Raw genomic sequence first — 15,905 nt, forward strand, 5'->3', positions numbered from 1 at the left:
CGGACAGGGACGGAGCCAGAATTTACACATAAGAGGGCCAAAAGACAACAAGCAAAAAATACGGATACCTAAGCCTTAGGCTTGCATCTCTAACAGTTTACTCCTTTGCTTTACCGTCAGCTAGATTAAGTGTGCTCATTCGTTGGACTAGAATCGGTGCTATATTTTTATTAGCTGTCGGTGCTATATTTTTATTAGCTTTTGGTTGATTGCGCTAGAAACATACTATCATACAAGATACAACCAGATTCAGGTTGTCAAAACCAGTAACTCCGTAGAATGGATAAATTAGTTTCCTATTCATGACTATATATACACAATTTACAATTCATTTAGTCAAAAGTATATCACCAGTGCATCAGACCTAGTGATGATAAAACAAATCTACGCAGATGAGCTAATTGCATCTAATCGGAGAAACTTTTTAGTATGAATTCTAGAAAAAACTTTAACAATATAGAGATCTCAGGCCATCAGCGAAGTAGACTAACTGCACAATATTCTTGTGTCGTTCCATCGTCACGGAGTCATGGGGCGCAGGCTGCAACCTTGTCGATTCAGTGCCAGTTTTCTCCTTCTGGCACTGCCCTAGGCTTGCAGCTCATCTCTGCGTCCGGTCTGCCGGCAAGGCAACAACGTATCCGTGGATCGGGCGCCTACCTCTGTCCTGGCATCATCTTCCCTTCGCCCCTTCTTGATGGACGCGTGAGGGCATGTACAATGGTGTTATTTTAGGAGTGCCACGTAGGATAAATGATGAGGTGGAAGAGAGAGAATTCGTAAAAAAAGGCTTGTCTTCTCTTTTTTAAGATAAGACAAGAGATGATCTCTTAGCACAATTTGTCTCACCATGCTTTAAGGAATTGCTAGTTAATGAAAATAAGGCTAAGATATAACCCATTGTAGACATATTTTTTTGTCATCTCTAAATTACATGCAAGATTTAAGATAAGACTGTTTTATCAACCATTGTACATGCCCTGATGGAGAGATCCGATAAGCGATAAGCAGCCAGCACTTGCAGGCTTCGGTTACGATCACAGAAGCGGCTTGGAAAGCGGAAAGGAAGAGGTTAGCATCTAGCGATATGTGCGTGCGTAGTCTCTTTTTTTTTTGAGTAACTTGTGTGCGTGCGTAGTCCATCTCCAAGTCGTGGCTGCGTGCGGCAAGCCTGCAACTAAGCATCTCTTGTCATCTCCCTCAAAAAAAAACATATCTTGTCCTCCACGATGGGCTGCCATTTTACTTGACCTCATTTTGTGCTTTTAGCAAAGAGATTGGGCTGTACCTATACATGGGCTGAGGGGGGGGGGGGGGGGGGGGGGGGGGATGTCTTAATTAATGGTGTCGCAACAAGCTATCTCAGGTTATTCGATGGCATGTTTTAAATTACCCCGTGGTCTTTGCGAACACATTACTTCCATCATCAGAAAGTTTTGGTGGGGATGCAGAGAAGGTAAGAGGAAACCAGCTTGGGTTTCTTGGGACATTATGACAAGGCCCAAGTTTTTGGGTGGAATGGGGTTCAGAGACATAGAGATCTTTAACGTTGCACTATTGGAAAGGCAATCATGGAGACTAATCCAGGAGCCGAACACTTTGAGTGCTAGGATTTTGAAATCAGTGTATTTCCCCGATACAACGGTTCTTGAGGCAGAACTTGGTGCAAAACCATCCCAAGTGTGGCGAGTGATTCTTGAGGGCAGGGATATCTTGAAGCAGGGCCTGATTAGAAGAATTGGGAATGGATAGGAGACTCGGATTTGGGCTGATAATTGGACACCCAAAGATAATTTTATGAAGCCAATTTTATCTCTGGTGCAGAACCCACCAGTAACGGTGTCAGAGCTTCTTGAGACAACCACAGCTACATGGAACGATAAACTAGTTCGAACTGTATTTTTACCAAATGATGCGGAGGAAATCTTGTGAATACCAGTTTGTACACAGAACATTGGCGACTTTTGGGCTTGGCAACCGGACAGCAAGGGCGTGTTCTCGGTTCGCTCGGCCTACAGGTTCATCATCAAGACAAAAGTTCAGAGAGAAGGTTGGCTCGATGGCAGCGGAGAATGTTCTGACGGTGCAAGGGAAGAAAGTGCATGGTCATATTTGTGGAAGATCAAAGTGCCGGCCAAGGCACGAGTATTCCTATGGAGATTAGCGCGCCACTCACTGCCGACCTTTGATGTTATGCAGCACAGGAACATGACAGAAATGGATGTGTGCCCTCTTTGTGGCGCCGAAGACTCGTGGAGACATGCACTGTTGAGCTGCACCATGGCGAGGTGTGTATGGGCCTTGTCGGATGATGACCTGGTAGAGAAAATTTCTGAAAATGCAGGATCAAATGCCAAGAACTGGGTACTCGACCTCCATGAGACACTTAGCCAAGATCAGTTCACTAGGCTCGTAACCACGCTATGGTCGATTTGGTATGCGAGAAGGAAAGCTGTCTACGAATATGTTTTTCAGGGGCCGAGACAAACACATGAATTCATAGACACATATATACGGGAGTTGAACGAGGCTCAGGAACCTGAGAAAAGACCAAGGACAGCTACGGGACAATCAACCGTCAGAACAGAACAATGGATATCCCCACCGGAAGGCACTGTAAAACTCAATGTGGATGGAGCTGTGGCAAGTGATGGTATCTTTGGTGCTTCGGCAGTGGTGTGCGGAGATCACAATGGCCTATATCTGGGGTCGTCGGCGCTGGTCACACAAATGGTCGACCCGGCAACACTGAAGGTGTATGCAGTACGGGAGGCTCTCTCCCTGGCAGAGGATCTTGGAGCTCAGCGCCTACATGTTGCTTCGGATTGCCTGACAGTGATCAACGGTATTCATCATTGCACCGGTGGACGGCATGGAGCGGTGATCAGGGAGATCATCACCCGTTCTAAAGCTTTTATTTCTTGTAACTTTGTTCATGAGGATAGACGTTTTAATGTAGAAGCACACAATTTAGCAAAGTATTCTTGTAACTTAGGAGTGGGCCGTCATTTGTGGTTGGGTTTCCCCCACGACCAAGATCTTGTACCCATGAACATCTCTGAAGTTTAATAAAGTGGGACAAGATTTCTCAAAAAAAAAAAACATGGGCTGACACGCCGAGGCTTCACGTTAGTTGTACGTACACGGACCGAATCAAAAAAATTAGCGACTAACTGAACGCCACCGAGGGAAGACACGATCGTTAATTGCAAACGGAGCGCCCATGCGTTGCGCGGCGCAGCCGCCGTTGTCAGTTTGTTCGTCAAGCCGCGATTCCCCGCCGCGCCGGCTGCCGGATCTGGCGTGCTAACCACCTGCCTCTCCTAGTCTCCTTCTGATCTTCTCGAACTATTGCTAAATTACAGTGCATGCACACTCTGCCGCACAGGTAATAAGTAGTCTGTAACTCTGTATCATCTAATTCTTTTCCCTAGTTTCTTTGTATCAGGCAAACTCGGTGGTGTTAAATTCTATTGCTTAGTCAGTTTTATTTCATTGTCATCAGGAGATTATCCAAGATGAACAGGACCCATACAATTGAATTACTTTTTCAATCAACATCCAACCAGCCTCCATCCAACAATACCAACACTGATGTATTACCTACAGAATGGGGTTACTACCTCGTGCACTTCTTGTTAATGGTATAATATGTTCTATTTTTTTACAAAATTTCATATGAACAATTGATTTATTGTATGTCCACTGTCTTGATTTTAAATACTTGATTTTATGTTTGTAGATAAAGGTCCTTCTACTATTGCTGGTGAAGAAACGATGACCTGGAGTTAAGCAAACCTTCACTAATTTGGTACCAAACCATTTTTGCAATGATGCACTTTGTTAAACTATTTGTTTTATGAAATTTCCTTTCGTGATGATAATGAATTTATATTTCATTTTGAATGTGACTTTGTGGCATACTTATAACGCACTTTGATGTGCGTAGTATTTGACGTTATATTTAGTCAGTTAGTTTTAGCCCTATGCTTTGATAAATCCTGGTTCCACCTCTAGGGACGTGTGCCGACTGCCGACTGTGTCTATGTACGTACGTACACATGCATTTCTCGGTTGCTTGCGTGCTTCTACCGCTGGCAATCATTTGAGAAATGCTGAAAAGTGACAATCATCTTGTTCTTCTTGTGCGCAGTGCACTCAGGCGGAGGCGCCAATCATTCTCCACCCCTCCACTGCGAGCCAAACAAAAAGAAAAAAAAAAAGCATCTCGTCTCATGTTTTAGCTAGACCACGTACCACGTAACATGCATGCACGCTCAGCCTAGCTAGAAGACAGAGCACGACGCGTCAGAAGCACGTGCATGCATGCATGGTAAGTAGGATCCGGACTTATTTTTTCTTTCCTCCTTCCAAAAACCGCGATAGATCGTATCATACATATCGCGCCCGAAAGCTGCATAGAATATATTCTCATCTCGGCGGATCAACGTGCATATGCATGCTTGTTACTCAATCGCTATTACACACGCAGGGAGGCTTGATAAGTTTAGGCTTCTTTTGGTTCATAGGATAGAATTATCATAGAAATAGGAATCTTGTAGGAAATGAGATGACATGTATCTCAAATCCTATGAGTAGGAATAGAAAACAAAATGTCATTTGGTTAACACCAAAGGAATTTTTTCATTGAGTCTAGGCTCTTTTTTATTTTCCTATAAAATATGGAGGATAGGAACCAATCCTATATAGGAATAGAAATCCATTCCTATGAATCAAAGGGCTCTAAAGGAAAAAATTCTATAAGAATCTTATCCTCTAGAATTCCTATGAAATTCCTCTAAACCAAAGGAGGCCTGTGTTGAATGCACGGGAGAATTAATGGTTTCTCCCGGAAACTACGTTCCTTATAGCATCTCCAGCCGTTCGCCCCACCAGGACGCATAAAAATCGCCCCCTGGAGGCGAGCCGACGATACAATCAGCACTCGGGGCGGTTTCGCGCCCAGTCGTTGCCCCCAGCTCGTCCTCAGGCGCCGATATTGACCCACTTTTCAGCCCCATTTCGACGAATAAAGGACCCATATGGGCGACAATAGGCTCATATTCAGCGTGGTTCGCTGTTGTTCGGCGTTCAATTATGCACATAAATTTTTTTATCACATATTTCATCACAGAAATATCAAATACTTCAACAAAATAGTACAACAACAAATAGTTCAATACAAATTATATAGTTCAACAAATAAAAACTCATATTTCATCACACGCCGTGGCCGGCGTCGCCCTTGAGCCTCCATAGATGCTCTAACAGATCTTGCTACAGTTGATGATGCACCTGTGGGTCTCGGATCTCCTGACGCATGCTAAGATAGGCAGTCCAGGTTGCCGATAGCTGGTGATCAACTTCGGCTAGAAGACCTTGCCTGTAGTATGGTTCAGTGTCAAACACTGGGTCTTCTTGCTCGCTCTCGATGATCATGTTGTGCAAGATGACGCAGCAAGTCATAATCTCCCACATTTGATCTTTCGACCAGGTCTGAGCGGGGTACCGGACAACAGCAAATCGAGATTGGAGCACACCAAATGCCCGCTCGACATCCTTCCTGCAAGCCTCCTGAACCTTCGCAAACCAGGGGTTCTTGCCTCCTGGCACAGGGTTTGGGATCGTCTTCACAAATGTCGACCATCTTGGATAGATGTCATCAGCTACATAGTACCCCTTATTGTAGTGCCGCCCATTGATCTCGAAGTTCACCGGAGGAGAATGACCTGCAACAAGCTTGGCAAAGACAGGAGAGCACTGCAGCATGTTGATGTCATTGTGAGTTCCTGGCATACCAAAGAATTTGTGCCAAATCCAGAGGTCCTGTGTGGCCACCGCCTCAAGTACCACACTGCAACCGCCTTTGGCGCCTTTGTACATCCCCTGCCAAGCAAATGGGCAATTCTTCCATTTCCAATGCATGCAGTCGATGCTTCCAAGCATCCCAGGAAATCCTCTTGCTGCATTCTGTGCTAGGATCCGAGCAGTGTCTTCCGCATTGGGTGTTCTCAAGTATTGCGGTCCAAACACTGCCACCACTGCCCGACAGAACTTGTAGAAACACTCTATGCTGGTGGACTCGGCCATGCGCCCACAGTCGTCGAGTGAATCACCGGGAGCTCCGTATGCAAGCATCCTCATCGCTGTCATGCACTTCTGGATGGAGGTGAATCCAAGGGCGCCGGTGCAATCCATCTTGCACTTAAAGTACTTGTCGAACTCTCGGATGGAATTCACAATCCTGAGGAAGAGCTTTCGGCTCATCCGATAACGGCGCCGAAATGTTTTCTCGCCGTGAAGTGGAGCATCGACGAAGTAATCGGAGTAGAGCATGAAGTAGCCTTCGAGACGATGTCGGTTCTTTACTTTCACCCGCCCCGGCGCCGATCCACCTCGCCACGGCTTTTCATTGCTCGCCAGCAGCTGGGCGAGGGCGGCGAGCACCATGAGATGCTCTCCTTCCTGGACGTCGGCCTCGGCTTCCTCCTCCAGTTGTGCGGCGAGTGAAGGAAATATGCCCTAGAGGCAATAATAAAGTTATTATTTATTTCCTTATATCATGATAAATGTTTATTATTCATACTAGAATTGTATTAACCGGAAACATAATACATGTGTGAATACATAGACAAACAGATTGTCACTAGTATGCCTCTAGTTGACTAGCTCATTGATCAAAGATGGTTATGTTTCCTAACCATAGACATGAGTTCTCATTTGATTAACGGGGTCACATCATTGGGAGAATGATGTGATTGACTTGACCCATTCTGTTAGCTTAGCATACGATCGTTTAGTATTCTGCTATTGCTTTCTTCATGACTTATACATGTTCCTATGACTATGAGATTATGCAACTCCCGTTTACCGGAGGAACACTTTGTGTGCTACCAAACGTCACAACGTAACTGGGTGACTATAAAGGTGCCCTACAGGTGTCTCCAAAGGTACTTGTTGGGTTGGCGTATTTCGAGATTAGGATTTGTCACTCCGATTGTCGGAGAGGTATCTTTGGGCCCACTCGGTAATGCACATCACTATAAGCCTTGCAAGCATTGCAACTAATGAGTTAGTTGCAGGATGATGTATTACAGAACGAGTAAAGAGACTTGCCGGTAATGAGATTGAGCTAGGTATTGAGATACCGATGATCGAATCTCGGGAAAGTAACATACCGATGACAAAGGGAACAACGTATGTTGTTATGCGGTTTGACCGATAAAGATCTTCGTAGAATATGTAGGAGCCAATATGAGCATCCAGGTTCCGCTATTTGTTATTGACCGGAGATGTGTCTCAGTCATGTCTACATAGTTCTCAAACCCGTATGGTCCGCATGCTTAACGTTACGATGACAGTTTTATTATGAGTTTATGTGTTTTGATGTACCGAAGGTTTTTCGGAGTCCCGGATGTGATCACGGACATGACGAGGAGTCTCGAAATGGTCGAGACATGAAGATTGATATATTGGAAGCCTATGTTGGGATATCGAAGTGTTCCGGGTGAAATAGTGATTTTACCGGAGTACCGGAGGGGTTACCGGAACCCCCCGGAGGCTATTGGGCCTTATGGGCCCAAGTGGAGGAAGAGGAGAGGCGGCCAAGGGGCAGCCACGCGCCCCCCCCCCCCCCCCAAGTCCGAATTGGACAAGGAAGGAGGGCGGCGCCCCCCTTTCCTTTCCCCTCTCTCCTCCTTCCCCCCAAGTCCTAATCCAACTAGGAAAAAGGAGGGGAGTCCTACTCCTCCGGCGTGCCTCCTCCTATGGCCGGCCGCATCCCCCCTTGCTACTTTATATACGGGGGCAGGGGGCACCCCATAGACACAACAATTGATCATTGATCTCTTAGCCATGTGCGGTGCCCCCTCCACCATAGTCCACCTTGATAATACTATAGCGGTTCTTAGGCGAAGCCCTGCGTCGGTAGAACATCAACATCATCACCACGCCGTCGTGCTGACGAAACTCTCCCTCAACACTCGGCTGGATCGGAGTTCGAGGGACGTCCTCGGGCTGAACGTGTGCTGAACTCGGAGGTGCCGTACGTTTGGTACTTGATCGGTTGGATCGTGAAGACGTACGACTACATCAACCGCGTTGTGCTAACGCTTCCACTTTCGGTCTACGAGGGTACGTGGACAACACTCTCCCCTCTCGTTGCTATGCATCACCATGATCTTGCGTGTGCGTAGGAATATTTTTGAAATTACTACATTCCCCAACAGTGGCTTCTGAGCCAGGTTTTATGCGTAGATGTCATATGCGCGAGTAGAACACAAGTGAGTTGTGGGCGATATAAGTCATACTGCTTACCAGCATGTCATACTTTGGTTCGGCGGTATTGTTGGATGAAGCGGCCCGGACCGACATTACGTGTACGCTTACGCGAGACTGGTTCTACCGACATGCTTTGCACACAAGGGGCTGGCGGGTGTCAGTTTCTCCAAATTTAGTTGAACCGAGTGTGGCTGCGCCCGGTCCTTGCGAAGGTTAAAACAGCACCAACTTGACAAACTATCGTTGTGGTTTTGATGCGTAGGTAAGAACGGTTCTTGTAAGCCCGTAGCAGCCACGTAAAACATGCAACAACAAAGTAGAGGACGTCTAACTTGTTTTTGCAGGGCATGTTGTGATGTGATATGGTCAAGACATGATGCTAAATTTTATTGTATGAGATGATCATGTTTTTGTAACCGAGTTATCGACAACTGGCAGGAGCCATATGGTTGTCGCTTTATTGTATGCAATGCAATCGCCCTATAATGCTTTACTTTATCACTAAGCGGTAGCGATAGTCGTGGAAGCATAAGATTGGCGAGACGACAACAATGCTATGATGGTGATCATGACGGTTCTTCGGAGATGGAGATCACAAGCACAAGATGATGATGGCCATATCATATCACTTATATTGATTGCATGTGATGTTTATCTTTTATGCATCTTATCTTGCTTTGATGGACGGTAGCATTATAAGATGATCTCTCACTAAATTTCAAGATAAAAGTGTTCTCCCTGAGTATGCACCGTTGCCAAAGTTCGTCGTGCCCAGACACCACGTGATGATTGGGTGTGATAAGCTCTACGTCCATCTACAACGGGTGCAAGCCAGTTTTGCACACGCAGAATACTCAGGTTAAACTTGACGAGCCAAGCATATGCAGATATGGCCTCGGAACACTGAGACCGAAAGGTTGAGCGTGAATCATATAGTAGATATGATCAACATAGTGATGTTCACCATTGAAAACTACTCCATTTCACGTGATGATCAGTTATGGTTTAGTTGATTTGGATCACGTGATCACTTAGAGGATTAGAGGGATGTCTTTGTAAGTGGGAGTTCTTAAGTAATATGATTAATTGAACTTAAATTTATCATGAACTTAGTCCTGGTAGTATTAGCATATCTATGTTGTAGATCAATAGCTCGCGTTTAGCTCCCCTGTTTTATATTTGATATGTTCCTAGAGAAAATTAAGTTGAAAGATGTTAGTAGAAAGGATGCGGATTGGGTCCGTGATCTGAGGATTCTCCTCATTGCTGCACAGAAGAATTATGTCCTTGATGCACCGCTAGGTGACAGACCTATTGCAGGAGCAGATGCAGTCGTTATGAATGTTTGGCTAGCTCAATATGATGACTACTTGATAGTTTAGTGCACCATGCTTACAAGGTTTAGAATCGGGACTTCAAAGACGTTTTGAACGTCATGGACCATATGAGATGTTCCAGGAGTTGAAGTTAATATTTCAAGCAAATACCCGAGTTGAGAGATATGAAGTCTCCAACAAGTTCTATAGCTAAAAGATGGAGGAGAATAGCTCAAGCAGTGAGCATGTGCTCAGATTGTCTGAGTACTACAATTGCTTGAATCAAGTGGGAGTTAATCTTCCATATAAGAGAGTAATTGTCAAAGTTCTCTAGTCACTATCACCGAGTTATTATAACTTAGTGATGAACTATAATATGCAAGGGATGACAAAAGTAATTCCCAAGCTCTTCGTGATGCTGAAATCGACGAAGGTAGAAATCAAGAAAAACATCAAGTGTTGATGGTTGACAAAGACCACTAGTTTCAAGAAAAGGCAAATGGAAGAAAGGGGAACTTCAAGAAGAACGGGAAGCAAGTTGCTGCTCATGTGAAAAAACCCAAGTCTGGACCTAAGCTTAAAACTGAGTGCTTCTACTGCAAAGGGACTGGTCACTGGAAGCGGAACTACCCCAAGTAATTGGAAGATAAGAAGGATGGCAAAGTGAACATAGGTATATTTGATATACATGTTATTGATATGTACTTTACTACTGTTTATAGCAACCCCTCAGTATTCGATACTAGTTCAGTTGCTAAGAATAGTAACTCGAAACGGGAGTTGCAGAATGAACAGAGACTAGTTAAGGGTGAAGTGACGACGTGTATTGGAAATGGTTCCAAGATTTATATGATCATCATCGCACACTCCCTATACTTTCGGGATTAGTGTTAAACCTCAATAAATGTTATTTAGTGTTTGCGTTGAGCATAAATATGATTGGATCATGTTTATTGCAATACGGTTATTCATGTAAGTTAGAGAATAATTGTTGTTCTGCTTACATGAATAAAACCTTCTATGGTCATACACCCAATGAAAATGGTTTGTTGGATCTCGATCGTGGTGATACACATTTTCATAATATTGAAGCCAAAAGATGCAAAGTTAATAATGATAGTGCAACTTATTTGTGGCACTGCCGTTTAGGTCATATTGGTGTAAAGCGCATGAAGAAAATCCATGCTGATGGGTTTTTGAAATCACTTGATTATGAATAAGTTGATGCTTTCGAACCATTGCTCATGGGCAAGATGACTAAGACTCCGTTCTCCGGAACAATGGAGTGAGCAAAAGATTTGTTGGAAATCATACATACTGATGTATGTGGTCCGATGAATATTGAGGCTCGCGGCAGGTATCATTATTTTCTGATCTTCACAGATGATTTGAACGGATATGAGTATATCTACTTGATGAAACACAAGTCTGAAACATTTGAAAAGTTCAATGAATTTCAGAGTGAAGTGGAGAATCATCGTAACAAAAATAAAAATTTCTACGATATGATCGCAGAAGTAAAATATTTGAGTTACGAGTTTGGCCTTTAGTTAAAACAATGTGAAATAGTTTCACTACTCACGCCACCTGGAACACCATAGTGTAATGGTCTGAACGTCGTAACCATATTTTATTAGATAAGGCGCGATCTATGACGTCTCTTACTGATTTACCGCTATCGTTTTGGGGTTATGCATTAGAGACAGCTACATTCACGTTAAATAGGGCACCATCTAAATCCGTTGAGACGACACCATATGAACTATGGTTTGGCAAGAAACCTAAGCTGTCGTTTCTTAAAGTTTGAGGTTGCAATGCTTATGTGAAAAAAGTTTCAACCTGATAAGCTCAAACCTAGATCGGAGAAGTGCGTCTTCATAGGATACCCAAAAGAAAATGTTGGGTACACCTTCTATCACAGATCCGGAGGCAAGATATTCATTGCTGAGAATGGATCCTTTCTAGAGAAGGAGTTTCTCTCGAAAGAAGTGAGTGGAAGGTGTTGTGGATCGTAGCAGAAATTTAAAATTTTCTACGCATCACCAAGATCAATCTATGGAGTCATCTAGCAACGAGAGGGAGAGGAGTGCATCTACACACCCTTGTAGATAGCGGGCGAAAGCGTTCAAGAGAGCGGGGATAATGGAGTCGTACTCGCCGTGATCCAAATCACCGAAGATCCTAGCGCCGAACGGACGGCACCTCCGCGTTCAACACATGTACGGAGCGAGGACGTCTCCCACGCCTTGATCCAGCAAGGAGGAGGGAGAGGTTGAGGAAGAGGGCTCCAACAGCAGCACGACGGCGTGGTGGTGGTGGAGCAGCAGTACTCCGGCAGGGCTTCGCCAAGCTTTAACGGAGGAGGAGATGTGTTGGGGAGGGGAGGGGCTGCGCAGCCCTCCCCTTGCCCCTCTATTTATAGGGGAAGGGAGATGTTGCGGAACGTGGTAATTTCAAAAAATTTCCTACGCACATGCAAGATCATGGTGATGCATAGCAACGAGAGGGGAGAGTGTGATCTATGTACCCTTGTAGATCGACTGCGGAAGCGTTAGCAGAACACGGTTGATGTAGTCATACGTCTTCACGATCCGACCGATCCAAGCACCGTTACTCCGGCACCTCCGAGTTCTTGGCACACGTTCAGCTCGATGACGTTCCCCGGGCTCCGATCCAGCAAAGCTTCGGGGAGGAGTTCCGTCAGCACGACGGCGTGGTGACGATGACGATGTTCTACCGACGCAGGGCTTCGCCTAAGCACCGCAACGATATGATCGAGGTGGAATATGGTGGAGGGGGGCACCGCACACGGCTAAGGAACGATCACGGAGATCAACTTGTGTGTCTTGGGGTGCCCCCTGCCCCCGTATATAAAGGATCCAAGGGGGGTGCGGCCGGCCCTAGAGGAGGCGCGCAGGAGGAGTCCTACTCCTACCGGGAGTAGGACTCCCCTCCCTTTCCTTGTCCAAGTAGGAAAGGTGGAAGGAGAGAAGGAAAGGGGGGCGCCGCCCCTCCCTCCTTGTCCAATTCGGACTAGGGGGAGAGGGGGCGCGCGGCCTGCCCCGGCAGCCCCTTCCTCTTCTCCACTTTAGGCCCATGAGGCCCATTAACCCCCAGGGGGTTCCGGTAACCCCCCCGGTGTTCCGGTTTTATCCGAAACTTCTCCGGAACACTTCCGGTGTCCGAATATAGTCGTCCAATATATCAATCTTTATGTCTCGACCATTTTGAGACTCCTCGTCATGTCCGTGATCACATCCGGGACTCTGAACAACCTTCGGTACATCAAAATGCATAAACTCATAATAACTGTCATCGTAACATTAAGCGTGCAGACCCTACGGTTCGAGAACAATGTAGACATGACTGAGACAATTCTCCGGTCAATAACCAAATGCGGGACCTGGATGCCCATATTGGCTCCTACATATTCTACGAATATCTTTATCGATCAGACCGCATAACAACATACGTTGTTCCCTTTGTCATCGGTATGTTACTTGCTCGAGATTCGATCGTCGGTATCCAATACCTAGTTCAATCTCGTTACCGTCAAGTCTCTTTACTCGTTCCGTAATACATCATCCCGCAACTAACTCATTAGTTGCAATGCTTGCAAGGCTTAAGTGATGTGCATTACCGAGAGGGCCCAGAGATACCTCTCCGACGATCAGAGTGATAAATCCTAATCTCGAAATACATCAACCCAACATGTACCTTTGGAGACACCTGTAGAGCACCTTTATAATCACCCAGTTACGTTGTGACGTTTGGTTGCACACAAAGTGTTCCTCCGGCACACGGGAGTTACATAATCTCATAGTCATAGGAACATGTATAAGTCATGAAGAAAGCAATAGCAACATACTAAACGATCGGGTGCTAAGCTAATGGAATGGGTCATGTCAATCAGATCATTCAACTAATGATGTGATCCCGTTAATCAAATGACAACTCTTTGTCCATGGTTAGGAAACATAACCATCTTTGATTAACGAGCTAGTCAAGTAGAGGCATACTAGTGACACTCTGTTTGTATATGTATTCACACATGTATTATGTTTCCAGTTAATACAATTCTAGCATGAATAATAAACATTTATCATGAAATAAGGAAATAAATAATAACTTTATTATTGCCTCTAGGGCATATTTCCTTCAGGAGAAGGGGGCCGGCCCCCTCTAGATGAGATCTAGAGGGGGGCGGCGACCAAGGGGGAGGGGGCTTGCCCCCCAAGCCAAGGGAGGGGGCGCCCCCTTTAGGGTTCACCCAACCCTAGGCGCATGGGCCCTTGGGGGGTTGGCGCCACAGCCCACTTGGGGCTGGTTCCCCTCCCCTTACAGCCCATAAGGCCCTCCGGGAGAGGTGGCCCCTCCCGGTGGACCCCGGAACCCCTTTGGTGGCCCCGGTACAATACCGATATGCCCCCGAACCTTTCCGGTGACCGTATTGTTAGGGAACGTAGTAATTTCAAAATTTTCCTACGCACACGCAAGATCATGGTGATGCATAGCAACGAGAGGGGAGAGTGTTGTCTACGTACCCTCGTAGACCGAAGCGGAAGCGTTGACGCAACATAGAGGAAGTAGTCGTACGTCTTCCCGGTCCAACCGATCCAAGCACCGTTACTCCGGCACCTCCGAGTTCTTAACACACGTACAGCTCGATGACGCACCCCGGGCTCCGATCCAGCAAAGCTTCGGGGAGGAGTTTCGTCAGCACGACGGCGTGGTGACGATCTGGATGTTTAACCGTCGCAGGGCTTCGCCTAAGCACCGCTACAATATGATCGAGGTGTAATATCGTGGAGGGGGGCACCGCACACGGCTAAGGAACGATCACGAAGATCAACTTCTGTCTCCTAGGGTGCCCCCCTGCCCCCGTATATAAAGGAGCCAAGGGGGGTGCGGCCGGCCCTAGTAGGAGGCGCGCAGGAGGAGTCCTACAACTACCGGGAGTAGGACTCCCCTCCCTTTCCTTGTCCAAGTAGGAGAGGGGGAAGGAAGGGAGAGATGAGAGGAAGGAAAGGGGGGCGCCGCCCCTCCCTCCTTGTCCAATTCGGACTAGGGGGAGAGGGGGCGCGCGGCCTGCCCTGGCTGCCTTTCCTCTTCTCCACTTTAGGCCCATGAGGCCCATTAACCCCCCAGGGGGTTCCGGTAACCCCCCGGTTCTCCGGTTTTATCCGAAACTTCCCCGGAACACTTCCGGTGTCCGAATATAGCTGTCCAATATATCAATCTTTATGTCTCGACCATTTCGAGACTCCTCGTTATGTCCGTGATCATATCCGGGACTCCGAACAACCTTCGGTACATCAAAATACATAAACTCATAATGAAACTGTCATCGTAACTTTAAGCGTGCGGACCCTACGGTTCGAGAACAATGTAGACATGACCAAGACATGTCTCCGGTCAATAACCAATAGCGGGACCTGGATGCCCATATTAGCTCCTACATATTCTACGAAGATCTTTATCGGTCAGACCGCATAACTACATACGTTGTTCCCTTTGTCATCGGTATGTTCCTCGCCCGAGATTCGATCGTCGGTATCCAGTACCTAGTTCAATCTCGTTACCGGCAAGTCTCTTTACTCGTTCTGTAATACATCATCCCGCAACTAACTCATTAGTTGCAATGCTTGCAAGGCTTAAGTGATGTGCATTACCGAGAGGGCCCAGAGATACCTCTCTGACGATCGGAGTGACAAATCCTAATCTCGAAATACGTCAACCCAACATGTACCTTTGGAGACACCTGTAGAGCACCTTTATAATCACCCAGTTACGTTGTGATGTTTGGTAGCACACAAAGTGTTCCTCCGGCACACGGGAGTTACATAATCTCATAGTCATAGGAACAGGTATAAGTCATGAAGAAAGCAATAGCAATATACTAAACGATCGGGTGCTAAGCTAATGGAATGGGTCATGTCAATCATATCATTCAACTAATGATGTGATCCCGTTAATCAAATAACAACTCTTTGTTTATGGTTAGGAAACATAACCATCTTTGATTAATGAGCTTCCTTATATCATGATAAATGTTTATTATTCATGCTAGAATTGTATTAACCGGAAACATAATACATGTGTGAATACATAGACAAACAGAGTGTCACTAGTATGCCTCTACTTGACTAGCTCGTTAATCAAAGATGGTTATGTTTCCTAACCATGGACAAAGAGCTGTTATTTGATTAACGGGATCACATCATTAGTTGAATGATCTGATTGACATGACCCATTCCATTAGCTTAGCACCCGATCATTTAGTATGTTGCTATTGCTTTCTTCATGACT

Source organism: Triticum urartu, chromosome 7 (assembly GCF_003073215.2).
Source record: "Triticum urartu cultivar G1812 chromosome 7, Tu2.1, whole genome shotgun sequence".
NCBI classification, from domain to species: domain Eukaryota; kingdom Viridiplantae; phylum Streptophyta; class Magnoliopsida; order Poales; family Poaceae; genus Triticum; species Triticum urartu.